Genomic DNA, 23725 nt, shown 5'->3' on the forward strand with positions numbered 1-23725 from the left:
AGACCTAGAACTAGTTTGATATTCGCCAAGAAGCTCTTAGGCGACCATAAACTATAGAAAATATTTTGTATACTGTGGTATACCCCTATGATTTCCGGAATTTGTTCTCATTCCGGAATTTGTTCTCATTCCAAGCTCTTTACTATTATTTGATGCAAATTGATTAGTAAGATTATCGCCCCCACATTTAATAATCTGCAGGTAGACCGTCACTTACTGAAGTTCTGTTATTTTTTACATGTTTTATTATGTCTCATACTTTTTGAATTGAAGGAGTATTGTTTCTTGCTCCTGGAAGTGGCGGATTTTCATTTTCAACTTCTTTGGAAAGTAGCTATTTATAATGTTTAACCCATCTATCTCATAAATATTATTAACTCACTATCGTTAAGTGCAAATCAATCTGTATTATAATTCTTTCGATTGAAAAATAAACTATCGTAAGTGATCCGTTCCATTAGTGATTGAAAAGAACATGTCAAATAATATTTGTTATTTAGAGACACCTTCTTATACAGTAACCACTGTAAATATAAACAAGATCCAATGACTCTCAAACGTAAAATAACTGTCCTTGAGAACCTTCGTATTTGCCTCCAAAAAATTAGTAGAAATATTACTTACTACGATTTACCTACGAAGTATATATATAAATATATATATATATATATATATATATATATATATATATATATATATATATATATATATATATACAAAGAAAAGCTTAAGCTTGAATAATAAAAGTAAAATGTAATGGCGTGTCTCGCAAAATAGGAAAACAAAAAACAAAATAGGTATATCGATGGAAGGCAACCGTATATACGTATTTCTAACTATTGGTCGTCTTCAGTACGGTGCAGCCAAGTTAGAAAAAGAGCACGTTAAATTGGGAAAGGATCACTACACGAGCAATGCGACCAATTTGTGGCATTAGAGTTAGAAGGCCCTGATAGTTTCCAGGGAAACTCTTAACAATAACCACGGAGGAAGCTACAGCTACCCGAGGAAAGGAATGCCAAATGTTAGACGTGTAAAACAAAAAGAAAAGGTTAATGCCAGTGAATAATAAAAGTAAAATATAATGGCGTGGCTCGCAAAACAGGAAAACACAAAAGAAAATAAGTATATCGATGGAAGGCAACCGTATATACGTATTTCTGACTAATAGTCTGAAGACGACCAATGAAGGTAGAGAGAGAGAAATAAATCACTGCCACGTGGCCATTTCCTTGGCGTACCTGTTTATAATAGACGTATAGTTTATTATATATATTTTTTTAAAACTGACTTTTATAAAAATGATCAGAATTTCAGCAAATTTTGTCACAGTAAATTACAAACATGTAGGAATTTTTTTATAGTGTTTAAAATGGAAAGTCTTTTCTGATTCATTACAGTTAAACGTGTCACATTTGCTCTTAACGTATTTAATTCAGTTCAATAGCAAAATGATGCAAAAGCTGTCGGTTATATGGTGGAAATATTTTCAAAGATAACCGGAATTGGAAAGCCAGAAAGGACTATATTTATCGACATTAGAAAAGATGTTTCTCGAAGTAGAATGGCCACTAGACATTCCGAATATGGCAGTTACAATTAAAAAAGAATGTCCATATAGTTGTCAAGCACTAGTTAGGAATTTGTCGCCACTGATTATAACGACATGACATTGAGAAGAACAATCCATTAAGAGCTAGCCAATACACTGTGACATTACCAAACTGGTGGTACATAATAGAGCGGATTTCATTCTAGTTAACAAATAGTTAGGAAGTTAGGAATAAATGTTAAATAAAACTAGAAAACCTCCAAGTATAGTGACCTTGAAGTATAAATACGCAGACAAGGTCTAGACGATACCTATTAATCTCTTAGCTATTGGTGACATTCCAAAGAGTCCTAGAGAAAGGTACTGCTCGTGACGCTCACATGCATCAGAAAATGTCTGGGAAACATTCCAATATACCAAATCACCTAGGGCTAGATTAACACGGAAAGACTTTTTCCACGCTATAGACCTTTATCCATATGGTACCCCGTAAATATCTGGGATGACAGAACTTTTCTCATTGAGAAAATCCATGATCTCCACGACTTAAATCTGGAGTTAATGATATGTTAGCGTATGTCCTAAAAGTTTTGGTACAAAATATTTATCGAATTCTTTTTTTTTCATGAAGAAATTTATTTAAACAACTAGATATCTTAAAATTATAACTCAATACTTAACTAAACTGTACCTACTATCGAATTATGTGGAGTGGCCCATTCTGCTTCGCTTCGAATGACACTTATGAGATCCTGGACTGAATTCAAATCAATGTCTCTTAGTTTTTCGTAAATTCGATGTCTTGATTTTTTTTATCTAGGGCTTCCTATCTTCCATGATATACCTTCTTAGACAGTACAGCCTAAAAATCCTGTATTGGACAAGCCTGCGTTAAGTTGGGAGGATCATCGTTATTGGGAACAAGATATGTGGTGTTGTCGAAACTAGTTTTGGGTATGTCTTGAGTAATGGCATGATCTAGGTCCGGCTAGGTCAAAACATGATATCGTTATTAGCGTGCTGTTCGTAGAAAAACTGAAGCAATTTGGAAAGGCAGTTATCCATATAGGTCTGACTATTCAAAGCTTCCGAAGCTCACTCTTCCCACAAAAGGTCGGGATACACCCTTGTTAGAAATTGCGCACCAGACAAGGATTTTATCTGAAAATTTCGCTGTATGTTAGTATCTAACATTGTCAAGGTATTCTTCTACGTTGTCCGTATAAAACCTTTCGTTTCTCTTCAATTCAGAATTACTCGAAGTGATATACTTTTCGGCACCTAAAATAATAATTTTTTCGTTGGCAAAGTGTACCCCCCTCAGTTGACGACAGCATCTGGTAGACGAAGGAGTTGCGCTTGAGAGTATTTTGGACACTTACATTACTGGTTTTTTGCTCTTCTCACCAATCTCTCTGACCTCTGTGTAGTAAATGCCGTGGTGTTCCACTTTTTGACAGATTCAGACATGGTATTCTCTGCTCGCACTTCGCTATTGTTCTATAAATCGTTCTGCGTGACATGTTTTCATTCTGGAATATTGGATTTCAACTTTAAGTACCCACCCAACCAACTTGTAGATACTTTTCTTATCTCTAATTTATACAATATCTTAAAGCGACAACTTTAAAATAAATAAATCTCAACTGACAGTAAACAAAGTAAACAAACTTTTGTTTCCAAAGGCAACTTGATACTAGCTTGTTTTTGTTAATATCAAAGTCAATGAATTTTGTGCCAAAACCTTTGGGACATACGTTATTTGTAAATTTTTCCTTTGCTGTGTCAATATTGTTTATCTTTCATTAATCTAGTGGACCGTTTAAAATTTGCATCTTTAATTGAGACTTGGCAAGTAGTTTCATGATTACCCTTATATATTTGGAAATGTCTGCTTCTCTCAATGGCGCTTCACATTGCCGTTCACGCACCGAAGATCTCCCATATCACCGAAGTTTTGACGCCCATAGTGGGTAAGTTCAAATTGGATTTCCGTATTGCCTTAAATTTCGGAAAAATACTGTGTATGATTCTCTAATGACATGACACTCTCTCACATGACGTGAATAAAGGGAGGTTACTCACCTGAAAAATTTAAATATTCTAAATTTAGCAAGAGTTTGGTTATATAACGTATAGAAATCACTTGCCACAAATAAGAAAATAAATGGTGAACGAATATATCTTTTGTTATTGTCAAATATAGCAAGGAAGAAAATTTGGTACATCTGATGTACGAATCTTGTTGTCAAATGTTTGGAAAAGTGTAAAACCAATGGCGTACGTTTAATTCAAAAAATATGTAAATTAGATGGTCTCAAATCGCTACAAATAGTAATATTTTCTGTATTATTAACTACCGGTTCAAGAAAGCTTTTACTGTGTTATTTAAGCAGTATACTTTAAAAAATGTATTTGTTTCAGGTTATCCGCATTAGCAACGTAAAGAAGTTTGAGTGCATGAACGTACTAATTACCTGGCATGTCACTGGTATCTTTGGGTATGTTTATTTTCTATTTTAACTTTAGTTTTTTAAGTCTCTAGGCTATTGATAACCTTCAAAAAATAGGGCTAAAAGGAACTACAAAGTTAAAGGCGTTTTATTATTTCATATAGTCAATGGACTCCCGAGTATGAAAAAACCCCTGAGTGCTACCATTTAAAGGGTGCGCTTTTGAAAAAGAGGTGAATTAGTTCCTATGCATTAATGTGCATTTGGGTAAATTCTCTGCACCTTTAGTACATATATATCTACAGAAGAGTTGTTCTAAATTAAATTTCCTATCGAAATGTCACCTCCCAATTGTTAATTTAATTTTCCATTTAGTTCATTATTTTATTCAATCATTTAACCCTGGAAACCAACACTTCCACACCGGTCTTACTGCAGCCATTTGTACATTTTCTATTAACGATTATACAAGTCTGCGAGACTTCGACAGACCTCTCTCTTCCAAATGTGGACCTTTTATTTGGCTTTTGTAAACCCAAGGCGAAACCTATCTTGTTGCGTCGGAAGATTTGTCTATATGATTCTGATCATTTATGAGTCCTTGTGAACAATGAAGTTTTCTCGTATTCAATTTATTTTCTTGGGATGAAATGCTGTCAGGCACGTCAAACACAGTGCATCCATACTGTACCAAGGCTATAATTCCCCAAAGTTCTCCAGCTCTCTGAGGCATCACTTAAATACAACTTTGCCCCTATACCATGTATACCCTGGGCACTATGGTGTTTCATCTCGGGATTAGAGAGCGCAAACTGTCACCATATGAAGTCAGTTGCGGTGCCTCTGTCTGGTGATTTGTGGATTGAACATTATGTAAATGTGCATATTTGTATATATATATATATATGAAAATTACTGAGTTCTCGGGAAGAACCGCGTTGAGAATTTAAAACTCGACGTTTCGGCACCCATTTTGGAGCCATTATCAAGAGTGATACGGTTCGGTTCGAGTTCGGGGTCTCAATCTGCCTACTCCCCTCACTCGAGACGCACCAGTATCGTGTTCTATATTGCAAGAACTGTCTCTCGGCACTGAGGTCTCAATCTGCCTACTCCTCAGTGTCGAGTGACAACCGGTCTTACCCTGTGTGGCTGCTTTTATACTCGCTGTATGCGCGGGAACGGTATGCGCTGACGTGGTCTGAACTGACGTGGCCTGAGTGATGTGGGCGGGAGGTCGCTGAAGCAGGGGTCGCCATGTTGCCGGCAATCGTTTCGCGTCATCGCGCGTGTTCAAGCTGTTAGGCCGTTTTTCGATTTCGATAGCTTCACGAATGATTCTCGCTTTTAATGAACGGATGGGAGCGATGGTTTTTGCTTTTTCGAAATCTATTTTGTGGCCTGTCTGAATATGATGTTGGGCTAGGGCTGAAGTGGTATCGGAATGTTTGACTGATAGAGAATGTTCGTAAATACGGTTATGGATTCGTCGGTTTGTCTGTCCTACGTATGTATGTGGGCAACTGGAACAAGGTATCTCGTAGGCACCATGGTCTTCATTGGGGATTTGGTCTTTTACGGATCTGACGAGATTGGACAATTTGGAGTGAGTGGTGAAGATGGTTTTGATATTAAGAGGGATAAGAGTTCTACTGATCTTGTCAGTGACACCTTTAATGAAAGGTAGAAAGATTTTGGGTTGATCTGGCGGCAAGGTTTCTTTTTTGGATGGAATGGGGTTTAGAAGTTTTTGAATGCTTCTATTGATTTGGGTTTTGTGGTAGCCGTTTTGTAGGAGTGTTTGTCTTAATGAATTGATTTCGGATGACCTGTGATTGTTGTCGCTAAGTCTTATTGAACGGGAAATAAGAGTGTTGATGACTGAATTAAGTTGGGCGGGGTGATGATGTGACTAGGCATTGAGATAGCGGGGCCAAATGACAAAGGTGTCATCAACGTACCGTAACCAGCAGGTGGGTTTGAGATTTGACGAGGACAAGGCTACTGTTTCGAAATGTTCCATGTATATATCTGCTATTACGGGAGAGAGGGGCGATCCCATTGGGGCACCTTTGATTTGACGATAGAAATGATTTTGGAACGTGAAATATGTATTAGACATGCAGTGTTTTATAAGAGATAATGTGTCTTGGGGAATTTGATGTTTAGAGTTCAAGATGGAAATGGTTTCATCGATGGGAATGTTGGTGAATAAAGAAACAATGTCAAAACTGACTATTATGTCTGAAGGTGAAATAGGAAAGTTTTTCAGAAGATCAATGAAATGAAAAGAGTTTTTGACAAAGGACGAGGCGTTTTCGGCTAATGGTTGTAAGGATGAAGCGAGATGTTTTGCCAATTTCTGAGTGGGACAGTTGTATGCACTGACGATGGGTCTTAGGGGAACATTGGGCTTATGGATTTTTGGAAGGCCGTATATCTTTGGAATTCGAGATGATTTTTCTCTGGGTATAAGAGATTTTTTGAGGTCTGGAGGTAGAGTAGACTTATTTATAATGGATTTGGTCGTTTTTTCTAGATATGTGGTTGGATCATTTGGGACATGCTTGTATTCTGTGGAATTCAGAAGTTCGGACATTTTGTCGAAATAGTTAGAAGAGTTGAGAATGACGATGGCATTACCTTTGTCGGCCGGAAGGATGACGATGTCAGGGTTGTTGTAAAGTTCTTTGAGGGCACGTCTTTCTGAAAGACTGATATTTGAAGGTGGGGGTTTGGAAGTACGGAGAATTCTGGCGACATCTTGTCTGGCAACTTCGGCTTGGTCGGAAGGAAGATAGGAAATAGCTTCTTCAGTTTGACAAATAATTTTCTCAGTTGGGATGGAAAGAGGAGTGACAGAGAAATTGAAGCCTTTTGACAGAGCTTTGGTAGCTGAATCGGATATGTGAATGTCTGAGAAATTGTGAACAACAGTAGAAGGTTGTTGATTTGAAATGGGCGGTGGATTTTGCTGAGAGATAAGTTGGTCCAGTTTGCGTTTCTGGGTTTGGGTTTTGTTGTCAGAAATGTGTTGGGCTTTTTGGTGAGAAAGACGATCGAAAGTGTCCCATAATAATGGATGGATATTGAAAGAGTGGATGTCATTGTAGGTTTTAAGAAGTTGGGAATTTGTTGTATCTAAGTTGCGTCGGGTGGAATGAATTGAGTTTCTAAGAAGCGAAAAACCGTTTATATACCGTGTTTACTTTCTTACCTGCGGTCATCGGTATTTTGACTGGAGTGTCTTGTGTTTGATCTTTCGCTTATTCTTCTTTTTATATTGTCTTCCATTGTGCAATGGTCACACTCTATATTATTGATTATTTCTTACATTAAAAGGTGTTGTTAGTGTAGCACTTACTAACTAAGAGTTCATATTCACATACATTTCAAATATTATTTTTACTATCTATGAACACTATGGTTTGTTTAATTACTAGAAAGAGTAGGTAGTTTCAATAGCTTAATTTATACTCACAAAAGATGATGAAAATCTCAATATATTCTTCTTTTATTTAGACATGCTGTTTTAACACCAGTTATTTTAAAATTCGTAGTCAGAAACATTTGTATATTGCTTTTATTATTTATGAACATTATGCATTGTTTAATTTGTAAAAAGAGTAGTAGTTTCAAAAGCTTATTTTACACTCACGAAAGCTAATAAAAATCACCATTCTTCCTTCAGACATGCTATTTTCACGACAGTTATTTAATTAATTTTTTTTTATTTGAGAAAAAAAGTCGCAACCACTTAATGGTAGCTACGGAACAATACATGTTACAATTTTGTGGTACAATATAAGTATAAGGTTACATATGTTAGATTTCATTGAATACACCAATTGTTTTTAAAAAGTCAAATAAATTTTTTGGTTCTTTATGATTGTCAAGCAGGACTGATCTATTTTTGACACGATATTAAAATCAATACGTTCTTGTGTAAATTTTTTGCATTCAATGAGAATATGTCTGACAGTTATGTTCTAGTCAGTATGGTCTAGTCCTAGGCGGTTGAATAATGTTTGCTCATAACAACATTTATAAACTGTTACTGTATCTTTAATTTGCCTGAATTTTGAATTTTAATTTTGCTATTCATCGAGCCAGTCATTTAACACATATTGCTTTAACAACACTATTAAGTCATTAGGGGCACATTTTAATATAGTTTCTGAATCCGTACTAGTCACTGCTCTACGCGCACTTGAGTCTGCATCTTCATTTCCGCTAACGCTCACGTGAGAAGGAATCCAAATAAAGTTGACTACTCTACCATTTTGTTGAGATAAGTGAAGCCCCAACTTGATCATGTTTTCAATTGGATGACTTGGATATATCTTTTGTACCAATGTTATTGAACTAAGCGAATCAGAAAGAATCACTACTCTAGTTATGTTATTGTCATTAGAAAACTTCAGTGCTCTGTAGAGAGCGAATAGTTCGGCTGTACTCGTGCAATGTGGGGAAAGTCAAAATAAGTGCTTATTTGAATTAGTAACGAAAGCCGCACTAACTCCTTCATTGTTGTTCGAAGCGTCTATACGTATATGACAAAAGTTTTGGTAGGGCTCAAGTATATTTAACATATGTGCTTTAATGAGCGAAGAAGGTGATTCTGCTTTATTATAGCAGCTTAGGCTAATATTACATAATCGAATATTGATGGACCAAGGAGGTGGATCATTGATGAGGTTAGAGTCGAAAAAACTCGGAAAGTCAAAATTAAGTTAACGCAAATATGTTCTGACTTTTTTGTAATATGGTTTTCTCAAATTTGGTTTGGCATTAACAGATTGCAATATTTATTAGTGAAGGTGTTACTGTACAAAAGTTTATGCGGGATACAGTAGACTGAGGATGAACGCGAAAGAGCATTCGCCTGCGATAAAGAGTATGTATGCATATAATATTATTATATATATATATGCATTTTCTACCAGCTTCGTAATCTCAACTGCTATTGCTTCCAAATTAGTTGTAAGTGGAAAATGGTTATGATCTATGGATTTGTTTACTAAAATTGCAACTTCCCCACTTGCGCGAGCTGTATTTGTTCGGTCTTTACGAAAGCATGTAAACAGTTTTGGCGAATATGGGTTAGAAGATACAAGATTGGTTTCCTATAGGCAAATAATTTAGGGACACTGTTCTGATTGAATGATATTGAGCATTGGTAAGAGATGGAAAAGTCCATCAATATTCCACTCTAACATAGAGTTGAATATTATGTTTCAGTTTAAGAGAGTTCGCTGTCAGTAGGGTCTGGTCCGAGAAAAGTAGCAGTTTGGTTTTTAGCCCTGTAAAACGATGTTTTATAGCTTTGTCTGGAATATATTGATACGATATGGTAAGCAACAATTTCGATAGGGGATTAACTGTCTTGAATATTTTCAGTGAGGATCATTAATTGGCCATAGCTTAAAACGGGCGGTGTTGATTGTGTTTACTTATAAATGATTCGAGAGATTCGGGGGTAGGTAATAAGGTTTTTAAAGTCTTTGATTTTTGGTTCTGTGAGGCTGAGCAGGAAGAAGAAATGTTTGATTATCAACAGTATTTTCGACAGGTGGAGATAATGTTTCCTCTATGGTTCGTTTGGTGGAGGGACAGTGTGATTCTTTCGTGATCTTTTTTGGCTTTTGCTTTTTTGTATTTTCTTATGCATATTAAAAGTGTCTATGTTTCTGTTCCAGGGATTCTATTTCAATTCATTGGTTCCTAGTCTACAACTTTTTGAGGTTTTTCTTCTGTCATCCACGATTACTTCTTTATACTTTTCATTACTTGCTATTAATGTCAACCTATAGATTTGGATGTTATGCTTCTACTTATACGTGTAAGTAGGAGGTCTCTTGGAAATATATTGGTTTCTCAGAGACCTTACTGGGCATCAGAAGATTTTAAGGGTTGGAACAATGCAATCCATGTAGATGAAAAACTTTTTGATGGATAAAATTGAGACTAATACTTACAAATAAAAAGAATTACAAGAGGAACTATAAGTAATTCAAAGAGAGTTGTGGGACAAAATTGCAAGGAAATTAATATGCACCTCTGTAGGAGATAAACCATCTGGTCCCTCAAAAAATACTGTTTTTAATAGCCTGCTGTCCTTTGATCTTACCACATGGCCTGCCCATTTTATCCGGGTAGCTTATGTCTGATTATGTTTTCAATACCATACAGAATCACAAATTCAGCATTGTGGCGTCTTCTCCAATCTCCTGTTATTTCGTCTCTTTAAAGCCATATATCATTCTGAGAACCTTTCTTTCAAATACCAGCAGCTTATTTATTTCATGTTGATTGAGCGTCCAGGTTTCACTGCCTTAAGTAACAACTGGGTCAATAATATACTTGTACAGTGTTAGTTTAGATTGTCTTTTTAATAGCGTAAATCTCAATAATGCTGAAAAAGAGTATAATGATCTAATGTTATTCCAACAACATTATATTACCCTCTCGGTTTTACAAATCTCCTTCTTAAATCCTCAATTATAAATCGAGAAATACAAAAGTAAAACTACAAAACAATAATACGCCCAGTCCTAACATATGGTTCAGAGACCTGGACTCTAACAAAAAGTAATGAAAACATGTTAGGAAGCTTAAAAAAAAAAGTACTAAGGTGAATCTATGGAGCGGTGAATGACAATGGCGTGTGGAGATGATACAACTTCGAACTGTATAGAATATACCAGGAACTATATATCGTAAAACATATTAAGATAGGACGTCTGTCTGAGGTAGATAGGACATGCCATGCGGATGTACCGTCTTGTTTCCTTATGTCATAGTCTCATGTTAAATTTGGACGTTTTCTTGGTTTCTTGGCTCCTCTTATATACCAGAGTGTAATTCTAGTGGACCATCTATTGTCAGTTCGTCTCGCTAAATATCCGCGCACTGCTATTTTAAAGATTTAATTCTGTATATTACATCAGTGACCTTGGTTTTCTGTCTGATCCATTCTATTCTTTTCGATGCCTCTTTCGACCTAGCATACATCGCTCCATTGACCTTTGAGTGACTTTCCATATTGGTTCTTTCTTTAGTGTCCCCAAGTTTTACAGCCGTATGTTATGATTGGTAGTATATACTGATCGAATGCTTTTTTCTTCAGGTGGAGTGACATCTTCGATTTGAATATAACTGGATTTCTACCAAAAGATGCCCAAGTTAGTTTTATTCTTCTGTTGATTTTTAGGAGTAAGGAGCCAGATTTATATATTATGGTCCCTGGTATACATACTCGTCTACTGTCTCAAGTGCGGTGTTGTTTATTATTATGGCCGCTCTTCATAATCGGCGATTACAGACAAGTAAGCGCAGCACGACTGTGTAGAGGGCATACTCGGCTATAATTGCTCATTGCCTATGATCGCTTACAACCCTTGAATTGTCGGTTTTTCGAAGACGCATCAAAGGGAATCGCTTGAGGCTTGTGGTTAGACATACTATTACGGACGATGGTGTAGTGTATGTATTACATCTTGGACATCGACATATTTTTGTCAAGTTCATTTTTAGGCCAACTACATTGCTAGGTTCTGGTACATCTTGGTTACTGATTGCTTCTTCCAGTGTTTCAGGGGCTATGTATAAATAGTTCGCTGTAGAATTCAGTAATGAGTTGTACTATTTTATTTCTGTCTGTAATTCTGGTGTTTTCGTGTGTTAGAGCAACGATTTGCTTCTTTCCAGTGATTAATACTTTTCTTGTTTCCTTATAGTCTTTTTCTGTTTTTGATTTCATTTTCTGCCAGTATCTCATTGTATTTTCTTATGTGTTCTTAACACTTTTCCTTATCGTCTTACAAAGAACTGTATTATTGTATTCTCTATGTTGCTACTTACTTTCATTTCCTTTCTTTGTTTTAACATTATTTTGGTGTTATTATATGTATACTCTTTTAAACTATTTACAATTATCCATTGCAAATTGTATGAAATTTTATTGCAAATCGGTTTTTATAGCATTTTCGCATATTTGCAGTAATTGATTTTCGTGTGGTATAATTCAACTCTCAATCTAAATGAATATGTGATTTTTGTATGAAATATTTAGTTGAGGTTAGGGAAAGATACACACATGGTGCGAGGACAGAAATATAATCTACAGTCAGTGCGGAAAACTCCAAGATTGTTTTGTTGGTTAGAAAAAGTTGTTAGCATACCAAAAATTGCTGGCAACGATTCAAGGTGATTTTAAACGCATGAAAAATATACAAGATTTAAGTTTTTCTAATGGTCGACGACTAGAATAATTAAAATAATGTTTTGTCTGAAGAATATTTTGCAGCGGCTTTTTATTTAGATATGTTTTTATGAGAAAGAAAGGTTCATTGTTTAAAATATGCGACACATAAACTAAAAGCAGCGATAAGACATATACATAAACAAATATGTTGTGAAAAGAGGTAAAATATTTATCCGTATGCATTGTGCACCAGACATAGCCCCATTAATCTTGAAATATGTACAATTAAAAAAAATCAATTTAAAAGTTGGTATATACAGGGTGGCACAATAATTTCTGCTGAAACTACTATTATATATTGTCGCCTGCTATCTTGAAACGTAAACAATTAAAAATGTATATAATATATACAGGGTAGCATAAATAATTCTTGTAGCAATACTGGTCATATGTTTTACATTGACCTGCTGAGTACCAAAGCTAGAGGAGCACTTGATATGGCGATTATTAACACGATTTTACAAAATATCCAATATTTCGTGCAGTTTTTCTATTTTTACCTTTCCAAGTATTTTTGAACTTCCTGCGTGTTTATATTAGCTTTTTCTTTTGTGGATATTTTATTTACTACAACTTCTTTAGATAGTCTTGTAATTGTCGTATGTTTGTGCTACTTTATGTCCTTTTTTTGATTAGATACCTTATTGATTCATCCTGTAGGCTTTCAACTTTTATCTTTGTGGTGTATTCTGTGTATTTATTTTTATCATATAGTGATGATTAATTTATAATCACTTCCTATCTTTGCTGATGCCGGTGCTCTTACAACCAAAATGGTTGTAAGTCTCTGTTTGGCAAAATATAGGCTATCCTAGATTTCTTCCCGTTTTTTTTTCAAGTTTGGAAACAAAAAGAAGTTGCACGGGACCAAATCTGGAGAACACGGTGGATGGCTTAACAGTTCGTAGCCCAATTCGACCAGTTTCGCCATGGAAATGGCGGAGGTATGAGCCGGTACGTTGTCATGGTGGAAGAGCGCTTTTCTGTTCGCCAAATGGGATGTTTTTTCTGCAGTTCAGCTTCGAATCGGCGCAATAATTCGGCGTAGTAGAGCCTGTGACTGTTTTGCCTTTCTCCAGGTAGTCGATGTAGATCACCCCTTGTGAATCCCAGAAAATAGTGGCCATCACCTTTCCGGCCGATAGGACAGTCTTCGCCTTCTTCACGTTCGCCGGGTGCCGTCCACTGTTTCGACTGCTCCTTAGTATTTGGTGTGTACTAGTGGATCCATGTTTCTTCGACGTTTACGAAACGACGTAGAAACTCCTTCGGATTATGCTTAAATAGCGTCAAATACTGCGATCTCACGGTTGCGCTTGTTTTTCGGAATGATTCAACGTGGCACCCATCGCGCCGATAGTTTTCACATGCCCAAACTTTCTTTCAGGATATCTCTTGTCTCAGCTATCTCGCGCACCTTCAGTTGGCGGTCTGCCAATACGAGATCGTGGTTTTTTGTCACGTTATCCACCGTGGTAGCTATTTTCGGGACACCGAAGCGTGGCTCATCAAAAACCGACGTGCTACCAGGTTGAAACCCGTTAAACCAATTTTTGACGGTTGTCATCGAGGTAGAAGAGTCACCAGAGCGTCCAAGCGCTATTTGACTTCGCTGCGCGATTTCTCTTTCAAAAACAAGAATCGCGTCACCGACCAATATTGCTCTTTTCCATTTTTCTAAAATCTGCGACACGCCCCTTTCACACGCGGTCAAAACAACACTACGACTATTACGAGTCCAATTGGGCTGAAATTTTAACATTGCTGTGTCATGTTTGACGGCGGTCTACAAGAATATATTACACGATAGTAGCTTTTGCTTGAGATAGTGGCGCCATCGGGCGGTTAGTCTAAATACATATCGAACCGCCTACTATAGCTTTTTCTTTAAATCGGATCGTTAAATAAAAATGTCTTCAGTTCAAGTAGGATTCCGAAACGAATACAAAAGTGAACTCTATCAATTAATAATCTAAAATAAATAGTGGATGACGTGAATAGATATTTTTTTGTCAAATGATCACTTGTGCTCCAGTATTCGTTTTCAAATGGTTTACGTATCCGCCTTATATAAATTCATATATAAGCCACCCTGTGAGATTTATTGTATTTTTCTATTTATTTTCACCGTAAAGATTTTTTAGTTAATAAATCTTTAAATTCGCATGAAAAATCTTAATAACAAGTAAAAACAGATTACTTGTGTTAACGATATAAAAAAGTAATTGTGTAATTTCATTACTGACACACACGGTATTTTTATGTACCCCAGGCTAGGTGTTATCGATTCCGTTGTCCTTGTACTCAAAGTCAAAATCTTTAAGTCAGTATTCGTGCTTCTTCACGGATTGCAGAATAATGTAGTAATACTGGTTGCTTATTTGGAAAAATGCTGAAGGATAGAATTAAATTTTTTGAAATGAAAATTATAATATCGTGTGTCTGGTGTTTAAGTCAATCTGTAAACATCGATTAATTGTGGTATTATGTTTGGAACACACAATCTCTAGTTAGTTTTTTTTGTAAAATTCAAATTTGGTTTGTTTTTATTTATTATAATTATCTTAACCGTAGAATAATGCATAAATGGCTGATTTAGTTGTCGACATCAAAATCGATTATTAATACAATTAATAATCGATTATTGTTAAGTTAATTTCTTGGTTAAACGTAATGTTTAACTTAACTTCTTGGTGTTTTTTATAAGAAACATTATGCTTGGTTGTTATTGGTTTAAACATTAACATTTTTATATAAGAGAAATATATTTAAATTGAGAGAATGAAATCTCAAATGGTATATTGGTAATGAATTTGTTGCAACATTAAAAGCTCTAGGTGATGCTTTCGGTAATGAAGCACAATATACCACTTCAGTAATACTAAATTCTCATCATAGCTACAAAATCATTTCATAATTACAAAACTTATAGTCACCAAAAAAAAAAGCAAAGGCGAAGTAGCATCTAGATCACGACCTACTGATAAAACTCTCAGAACAGGGTCACTAGTTGAATTAAAATCAAAAGTTAAAGTCAATGAAATTTTGTTTCATTCGGGGAAAATGCCTAATATGCAAATTTTTCCATACAAAATAAAACTATTCCCAATCCTCAGTGTGCAAGAAGTGGTAAAGAAAACACTACATTGTCTGCTGAATACTTTGCTAATATCTTCCAATGCAACGAAAAACAGTCACGCTCTTGTCACGTCCAACAAAAAGATGATGGTTCATGGCATCGTCCGTCCGAATATTGCAACAAAGATTGTGATTGTCCATTAACGGTTTCGTTACAATCATTTTAGTAATTGGGCAAATACAAGTACTCGTTGGGCTGACCTGCGCAGTGGGATTTTATTATCTATATTCGAATTATCGTCTTCGGAAGATACGAATGATGAACATGCGCATAAAAAGCGATACAAGCAGTTTTGTGACGATTTCTGGGCAGTACAAAAGTTGCGTGTTGAAACACGCAACTATTGTACTGCCTATATTTACACCTATATTTACACCAACTATATTTACACCTATAAAAAAAATTAACGGAGTAGTATGAAGATACTCATCAGAAATTCCAACCAATATTCCTGCAATCACTCCTTCAAACCAAAAATAAATAAGTCACCTTAACTGTAGAAAAGCAACTGGAATAGATAAAATCACTCAAAAATGATTAAAGAGTTACCAATAATAAGAATCAATGAAACAGCATCGACAAACTTCCCTATAAAATCTGATATTACATAAGGAAGGATCCTTGGACCCTTTCTTTGTGTAATATATACTAAGGACCTGCCAACAAACAGAAAAACAATCACAAGAACTTTTGCTGATAGTACCGCCACACTAATGATCCCATTAATTGCTTCAAACATCCTAACATCCTACAGTGTCAGCTGGATAATCTTCAAACATGGTTTCACAAATGGAGAATAAAAATCAACGAAGCCAAGAAGGTTCAAGTAAACTTAACTCTAAGGAAAGAGCAAAGAGCAATCGAATGAATTATACTGACTAATCAACAGTAGGTCCAAGCTATCGTTAGAGAAAAAACTTCTCTTATAATATAATTATTTATTATCTTTAAACTATTTTCGGTTTCATCATCATAAGTGGCTCGACAATCCGTTGTGGATCTTGGCCTGCTCACAAAGAAGTCGCCACTCCTGTCGATTCCTGGCAACTTCCCTCCATCTTCTAACCCCTAGAATCTGTAGGTCTTCTTCCACATCATCAATCCATCTCATTCGTGGTCGTCCTCTGCTTCTTGTGCCCTCTGGTTGTGAAAATGTTAATCTCTTCGTGTATTCGTGATCTGACATCCTAGCAATGTGTCCAGCCCATCTAAGTCTCTGCACTTTAACAAACTTCACAATATCTGGATCGGTGTATAACTGATACAGTTCAAAGTTGTATCTTCGACGCCATAGCCCATTTTCATTTACGGCCCCAAAAATCTTTCTAAGAATTTTTCTCTCAAAAATACCAAGAAGTCTTTTATCATTTTGAGATAAGATCCACGTTTCAGCCCCATATATCAAAACTGGTCTTATTAAGGTCCTGTATATATTAAGCTTTAGTGCACGTTTTATATTTTTATTTTTTAAATGTCTCCGGAGGCCGTGAACAGTTCTGTTTGCTATTGCTATGTGTCTTTTTATTTCGTCGCTTGTCGTGTTTGTTGCGTTTACTAGCGATCCAAGATATGTAAATTCTTTGACTTGCTCAAAGGTATGGTTGTTAATTTGAATTATTTCTTGGATATTTCGAGGGTTTTTAGAAACCAACATATATTTGGTTTTTTCCTCGTTTACCACAAGTCCTAATTCACTTGCTGCGTCCGCAAGCCTTGTAAAACACTGCACCATGTCTCTCATACTTCTGCCCACTATAACTATATCGTCAGCGAATGCGAGAATTTGCGTCGATCTATTAAAAATAGTTCCATTCATTCTAATATTTAATTGTCTGATTGCCTTTTCCAAGGCAATATTAAAGAGCAGACACGCCAACGCGTCCCCCTGTCTTAGACCATTATTAATGTCAAAGAACGTAGAGTTTTCTCCTTCAATTCTAACGCATGAGCTTACGTTTTGCATTGTTAGGTGGGTCAACTTAACTAACTTAGGTGGGATCCCAAAGTCTATCATTGCATTATATAATGCAGTTCTTTTCACACTGTCATAGGCTGCTTTGAAGTCAACGAAGAGATGGTGTGTTTCTATGTTATATTCTAGTGACTTTTCTAGAATCTGCCTATGTGCTTGAATTTGATGTGTAGTTGACTTTCCAGCAGTAAATCCGCATTGATATTGACCAACAATATCCTTTGTAAAATGTTTAAGTCTTTCAGATAATACATTGCCGAAGATCTTATACGCAGATGCTAACAGAGTAATGCCTCTATAGTTCTTACACTCCAGTTGATCCCCCTTTTTATGCAATGGACATATTATTCCCTTCAGCCACTCTTCTGGTACCCGTTCATTCTGCCATATAAGTACTATTAGTTTATGGATTGCTGCAAAAAGTTGATCACCACCTTTTTTATACATTTCCGAACAGATGTCATCGATTCCTGGGGCTTTATTGTCTTTGAGTTTTAGGATCGCATCTGACACTTCTCTTCTTGTTGGGTCTTCACTGTGTAGTTGACGTTGTATATTTTGTTCATTTTCTATATTGTACTCTCCTTCAATATCGTTTATATTTAGATGTTCGCTGAAATGTTGTGCCCATCTGTTAAGAACTGAGTTTTTATCATGTAGAATTTCACCGTTAGTGTCTTTACAAATTTTTAATCGTGGTTTAAATTCTCGACGGCTAATATTTAAGGATTTGTAGTATTTCCTCGTTTCATTTTTATCGAATAAACTTTGTATCTCACTGAGAGTGTTCTGTTCGTATTCCCTCTTCTTACGTCGATGGATACGTTTTTCCTCTCTTCTAAGACGTCTATACTCTTCTTTTTTTCTCCGTGTACAACCTGCGTCAATGGTTTTTTGATATGCTGCGTTCTTTCTATTTGTGGCCATTTCGCACTCATGATCAAACCAATGATTTCTTTTTTCTGATTTGGTTTTGCCCAATATTTCAACGGATTTCTGTAACACAATATCTCGTATATTTGCCCATAGTTGGTTAATATCTTCTTCTTCTTCTAAGTTTTTTGTCCTTATTTGGTCTTCTATTTGCTGTCTGTATACATTGGCAATGTCGGGATCTTTTAGTTTATTAATGTCGATTTTTTCTCTCCTTCTTCCCATCTCCTTTTTTAAATTGGATATTCTCTCCTTAAATCGTGTTTTAACTAGATAATGATCACTATCTATGTTTGCTCCTCTAAAAGACCTAACATCTAATAAGTTAGAGCAGTGTCTTGCATCGATGATTATATGATCTATTTGGTTAATCGTTTCATTATCAGGAGATTTTCCAAGTTCCCTTATGTATATCTTTATGGGGAAATCTTGTCCCAGCTATAACCATGTTCTTAGACATCGCAAAGTTTATGATTCTGAGACCGTTATCATTAGATTCTACGTGTAGGCTCTCTTTTCCGATGGTGGGCGAAAATATATTCTCTCTTCCGACTTTGGCATTAAAGTCTCCTGCTATTATTTTGATGTCATTTTTTGGGCACTGATCGTACTCTCGGTCTAGTGCCTCATAGAACATGTCTTTTTCATTATCCTCTTTTTCTTCCGTTGGAGCATGGATGCTAATAATGCTTATATTAGCGAACTTCCCTTTAAGTCTTATTCGCCATGTCCTATGATCAATAGCTTTGAAATCGATTACACTATGTTTGACCTTGCTGCTTACAATAAATCCGGTACCAAATTCGTGTCGGGTAGGATGTCCACTGTAGTAAATATTGCAGTTATTTTTTTCCAGGATGCCTGAACTAATCCACCTCATTTCCTGTAAAGCAATGATATCTGCTTTGGCATTATTCATTTCTTGTATGAGCAGAGCAGTGGCTCCAGGTTGATAAAGGCTTCTTACGTTCCAGGTGCAAATCTTTAAATCATTATCCTTATTTCGTTTGCGAGTTCGTCGTAGGTTAGACAGTCCGGTTTCCTTCTTTGTAGCTCTCATAACAAAAGGTTTTTTACAGGGTTGGGTAGTTAACCCAACGCCAAACCCCCTTTTCGGAGGGCCATTTCACCCGCTCTCGTCAGTTCCCGACACAACTTTCCACCCGGGTTGGATACCGGATCTCCAGTTGGGTTGCTCGGTTTACAGGGGATACCAGCATGAAGGTGAGAGTCGGATTTGAGTAGAAGAGGCTAATTGGAGTAAACTGGATTCAACTCCATGTTTTCGCATTCTACCCCTTTATCCCCCTATTTTCTATTTTCGGTTTATGTAATCGAAATTTAGTCAACCAGAATATCCAATATTGCCATTATCCAGAAATGTCTGTCTAAGGTCCTTTTTATAGTAGCCATCGCTGCCTGGTATATCTCAAACCAAACGCTGCTCGAAGATTTAAACGTATATTATTTCAAGGACAGAGATAAGCATCAATCATCATGATAAACTATAAAATCATAATTTTAGTGTACTCTATCCACTTCAAGAACCACATATCAATAGAAGATTGAAGAGATGCTGGCCAGCACACTTACGAAGATAACAGGGAGGATCTCTGTCTCTAGACAAAACTTCATCACGCCATTGTGTAACCGTAAATCTCTAATCATCTAATTAAAATTGGATTTTGTAATTGTAAATTGTTTCTACACCCACAGTGTTGTCCTCTATTTTCAATCAAACATTATGACGATTCCGTAACGTCATTATGCAAAACTTTATTAACCGTCATAACAGTATTCACGTAATTTTTGGTATATGCAGTGACGGAATAAGATTTTACTTCGGTTCTGCCAACACCAGGGAGCGCTCATGTGATCCTTGTATTTTATCAAATTAAAGATCTAATTCTACTCACTCACTATATTTTTTTGGATAAAAAAAAATATAATTTTAACTTTTAATACTTTTTAATAACTAAATCTTTTTAGAACTGTAAACAATATTGTGATTCAAACATTTAATTTAAATGTGTAGACACGTCTACACATAATATAATTATGTTTATGCAGTGGACAAATCTCGCATTTGAAATGTACTTTGGAATTTAATTTGAAATATGGGTCTATATTCGTTGTGACAAGGAAAATAAATGTGAACAAAATAGTGAATTAATCTGAATTTTCTGATCTGTTCAATTTGGTTCCTTTAATTTTGGCACATGGTGGGATAAACATTTGTTATTTCCTTTTAAATAATTTTATTTCAAGGCAATAACTCAGTGCCTTAATCTTAATGTAAGTCGTAAAGACAAATTAAATTTACTTCCAATTAAAGTTCTTATGTAGTTCTAAAAGCAAAATGTCGGTTCAAAAATATTTGTTTGTCTTCTTAAATGATTATTTGATTTTAACGAGATGATCTTATAGCAAAACCAATACTTCCATTAAGAAAACTGACAAATAAAACAAACTGTTCTTAGTAATGTAGTTTGTTTTTCTTAATAATGGCGTAATCAATCGACCTTGTTGATATTTCATAGACCAGTCACAAATAAAATCATAATTATGTCATTGATTTGGTTATTAGCCTATAGTAGACTTATTTGTTTACAATAATTACCTTCGACGATAATTTTTCACGCATCTGTATCAATGACACAATTCTGAGAGACATATTAAGTATGACATCTTAAGATATTATGTATATCATATTTTCCAGTATTGGTACTTTTCGTTACAGTACCACGTTTCAATCAGCTTTGTTTTACGATGATTTTTTCAAGGTATCTTTGCAAAACATTAATTCAGGTGTTAATTCAAGGAAAATGGTCTATCTTGAACTTAATAGGTGAGGCAATGAAGCCCTAAACCTACAAATTTACGGCAGCAAGATAAATCGCTAAGCAACTTTTTGCATTCGATTCGAGGAGGTGCCAAGAAAGTTTGTGAACATAATTCATGATGGTAAAATAAAAATTACATTTTGTGCACAAGGAAAATGCATTTCCAGACTCTATGCCAATAAAAAATTTGCGACTCTGAAAATATTGATGGAAATGAGTTCAATTTTGTTACTCTGGGGTTTTCGAGGTCGCTGAACACGAATATGATGACGACGATGGTCTTCGAGCTAATTAGTGCAAAGGGTGTCCCTCATCTCCTCGAGTTTTCTGTTATTTTCATTCGAAATCAATCGAAAGTCATTACTCGAGCTGTTTTCAAGGTCGCTGAATACAAATAGTTTGATGAAAGACAAATATCAATGGTACTCGAGCTACCTGGTGTCCAGGGTGTACCTCGTCTCCTGGAGTATCATGTTAATTTAATCCAAAATCAGTCGACAGTCATTACTCCGTGGTTTTCGAGTTTGCTGAACACGAGTATTTCATGATAAATGACCTAAAAATACCTCATGCAATGTTTATATAAAACTTCAAAAAATTAGGACTGATGAAGTGCTAGGTGATACATATTATAATATCTCCAGTAGCAGTTCCCGCCTTTTATAACCGCCGTCGTAATATTCGTGTTCATCAACCCCAAAAACTTCAGAGTAATGAATTTTGACTGATTTTGAATGAGAATAACAAAATTCTAGGAGACGAGATCTACCCTAGGCGTCAGGAAGCTCAAGTACCATCGCCGTCATAATAGTCGTGTTCAGCGACATCGAAAATCCCCCAGTAATTAATAGTTGCAAATTTTTCATTTTACCATCATAAATTTTGTTCAAAAACTTTCCTGACACTTTCCCGAATGCAAATAGTTGCATACCGATTCATCTTGCTGCGGAAAATTGGTAGGCTTCGTGCTTCATTGCCTCGCCTAAAGTCAAAATCAGATCTAAACCCTTTGTTCTCTTTTAATAGCACATTAGAATACTTTAGTTCGCCATAATCCACCAATTTCTTTTATCACTATTTATTATTTAATTTAAAAAATTTTAAATTAAATGTTTGTTTATCTCCCAACAGATAAAATGTTTATATTTAAGTATTAGAAAAATCGCATTTTTCGATGTAAATTGTTAGTAATTAAAAACAACGCGGAAATGCGTTTTTTTTTTTGCTTACTGTACTTAAAGTTCCACAGTCACTCTACTTTACCTTACAATCTTACAAAAATATGATTTAAACGCGATGTTTTTAAATATGGATATTGGATCTCTCTCTTCCTCTTAAGATGCTTATTCACTACGGATGTTGGCAACTAACATGGCTATTTTCACTTTATTGACTGCTGCTGTAAATAATTCAATGGTAGATAGTGAAAAGCACTTTCTAATATTATAGAGAGAGCCAGGAAATTCTTCGTTAGAGTCCCAAGATTCTACCCCGTAAAGATGAACCGAAAATACATAATATCGAGAAGACGGTTCTTGGTTTTTATTGGTATATAATGGGTCTTAAAATTTTGCTCATTGTAACAAACGCTGCTCTAGAGTTCTCTATGCGCTCTCTAATTTCACATGAATGCTCCCACAGATTGTTTATATTGTTATCCAAGTAAATGCACCTGTCAACTTGTGTTATTTGTTCTGAATTTATTATTAATTTTTATGGCAGTGTATGGTTTTTACTTACAATCATAAATTTTGTTTTTTTATTGTTAAACTTGCGGCCGTATTCTTAAATAGTTTCTACTAACTTAGTAACTAGTGTCTGTGGATTCTTGTTTGCGCAGTTACTTCTGGCTTACTGTACCCAATTTACCTTTTATGTTGATTATTTCACGTTCATCTTTATACTTTTCGAATATTCTTTTACAGTTTACTCCTCAGTTGGTTTGTAGTTTCTAAGTTTTTCTCATTTCAATTTTAAGCTCTTCCTTCTTGTTGTTTTCCTTCAAATCCATTATGCCATATCTTTTTATTTTTGTTTTTTTGATCATATTAGTTTCCCCTAAAATTAACCTATTAGAGGATTGTGATCTAAGCCGATGTCCGCTATAGGATATGCGACGATCCGTGCAAAGGTATTTGTGAAAGCGTTTATTGATTAGACTCTCTTGTGAGTATCTTGGGGATGATTTCCATGTAAAGAGTCTTTTTCTGGTGTATGTGTCAGTTTTTCTTCGCATTCGCTACATATCTATGTTGTTGATAAGATGCTTTATAGCTTTTATAGATTACGGATCCAAAATATCTGTCTTGACATAAAATTAACTCCTAGTCTTGATTATAAACAAGCTGAATTACTTGTGCTACGGTTCATGTTGGACTCTTGTAAATTTATAAGTTGAGTCTTATAAGAGAAGAATATTTTTTTTAACGAAAATAAACTTTGCAGCTATTATTATACCAGCTCTTTCTATTATTATCGGTAGACAGTTAAATTGAACTAATAACTCTAATCTCACATGTTTTTTACAGTTTAAAACGGCCTGCTGTAGAAATATTACAGGAAATATT

The 23725-nt window shown here is 35.4% G+C and overlaps 1 protein-coding gene across 6 annotated transcripts in view; it reads left to right on the top strand.

The window, feature by feature from the left end:
• Nucleotides 1–23725, top strand: part of Mef2 (myocyte enhancer factor 2) — a 333366-nt gene that overhangs the window by 243006 nt on the left and 66635 nt on the right. For all 6 annotated transcript variants that reach the window (XM_072546699.1, XM_072546696.1, XM_072546702.1 and 3 more), the window contains one exon: nt 3977–4053. The gene's annotated coding sequence lies outside the window, so the exon portion shown is untranslated. The remainder of the gene's footprint in view (nt 1–3976; nt 4054–23725) is intronic.

The sequence above is a fragment of the Diabrotica undecimpunctata genome, chromosome 10, assembly GCF_040954645.1.
Source record: "Diabrotica undecimpunctata isolate CICGRU chromosome 10, icDiaUnde3, whole genome shotgun sequence".
NCBI lineage: Eukaryota > Metazoa > Arthropoda > Insecta > Coleoptera > Chrysomelidae > Diabrotica > Diabrotica undecimpunctata.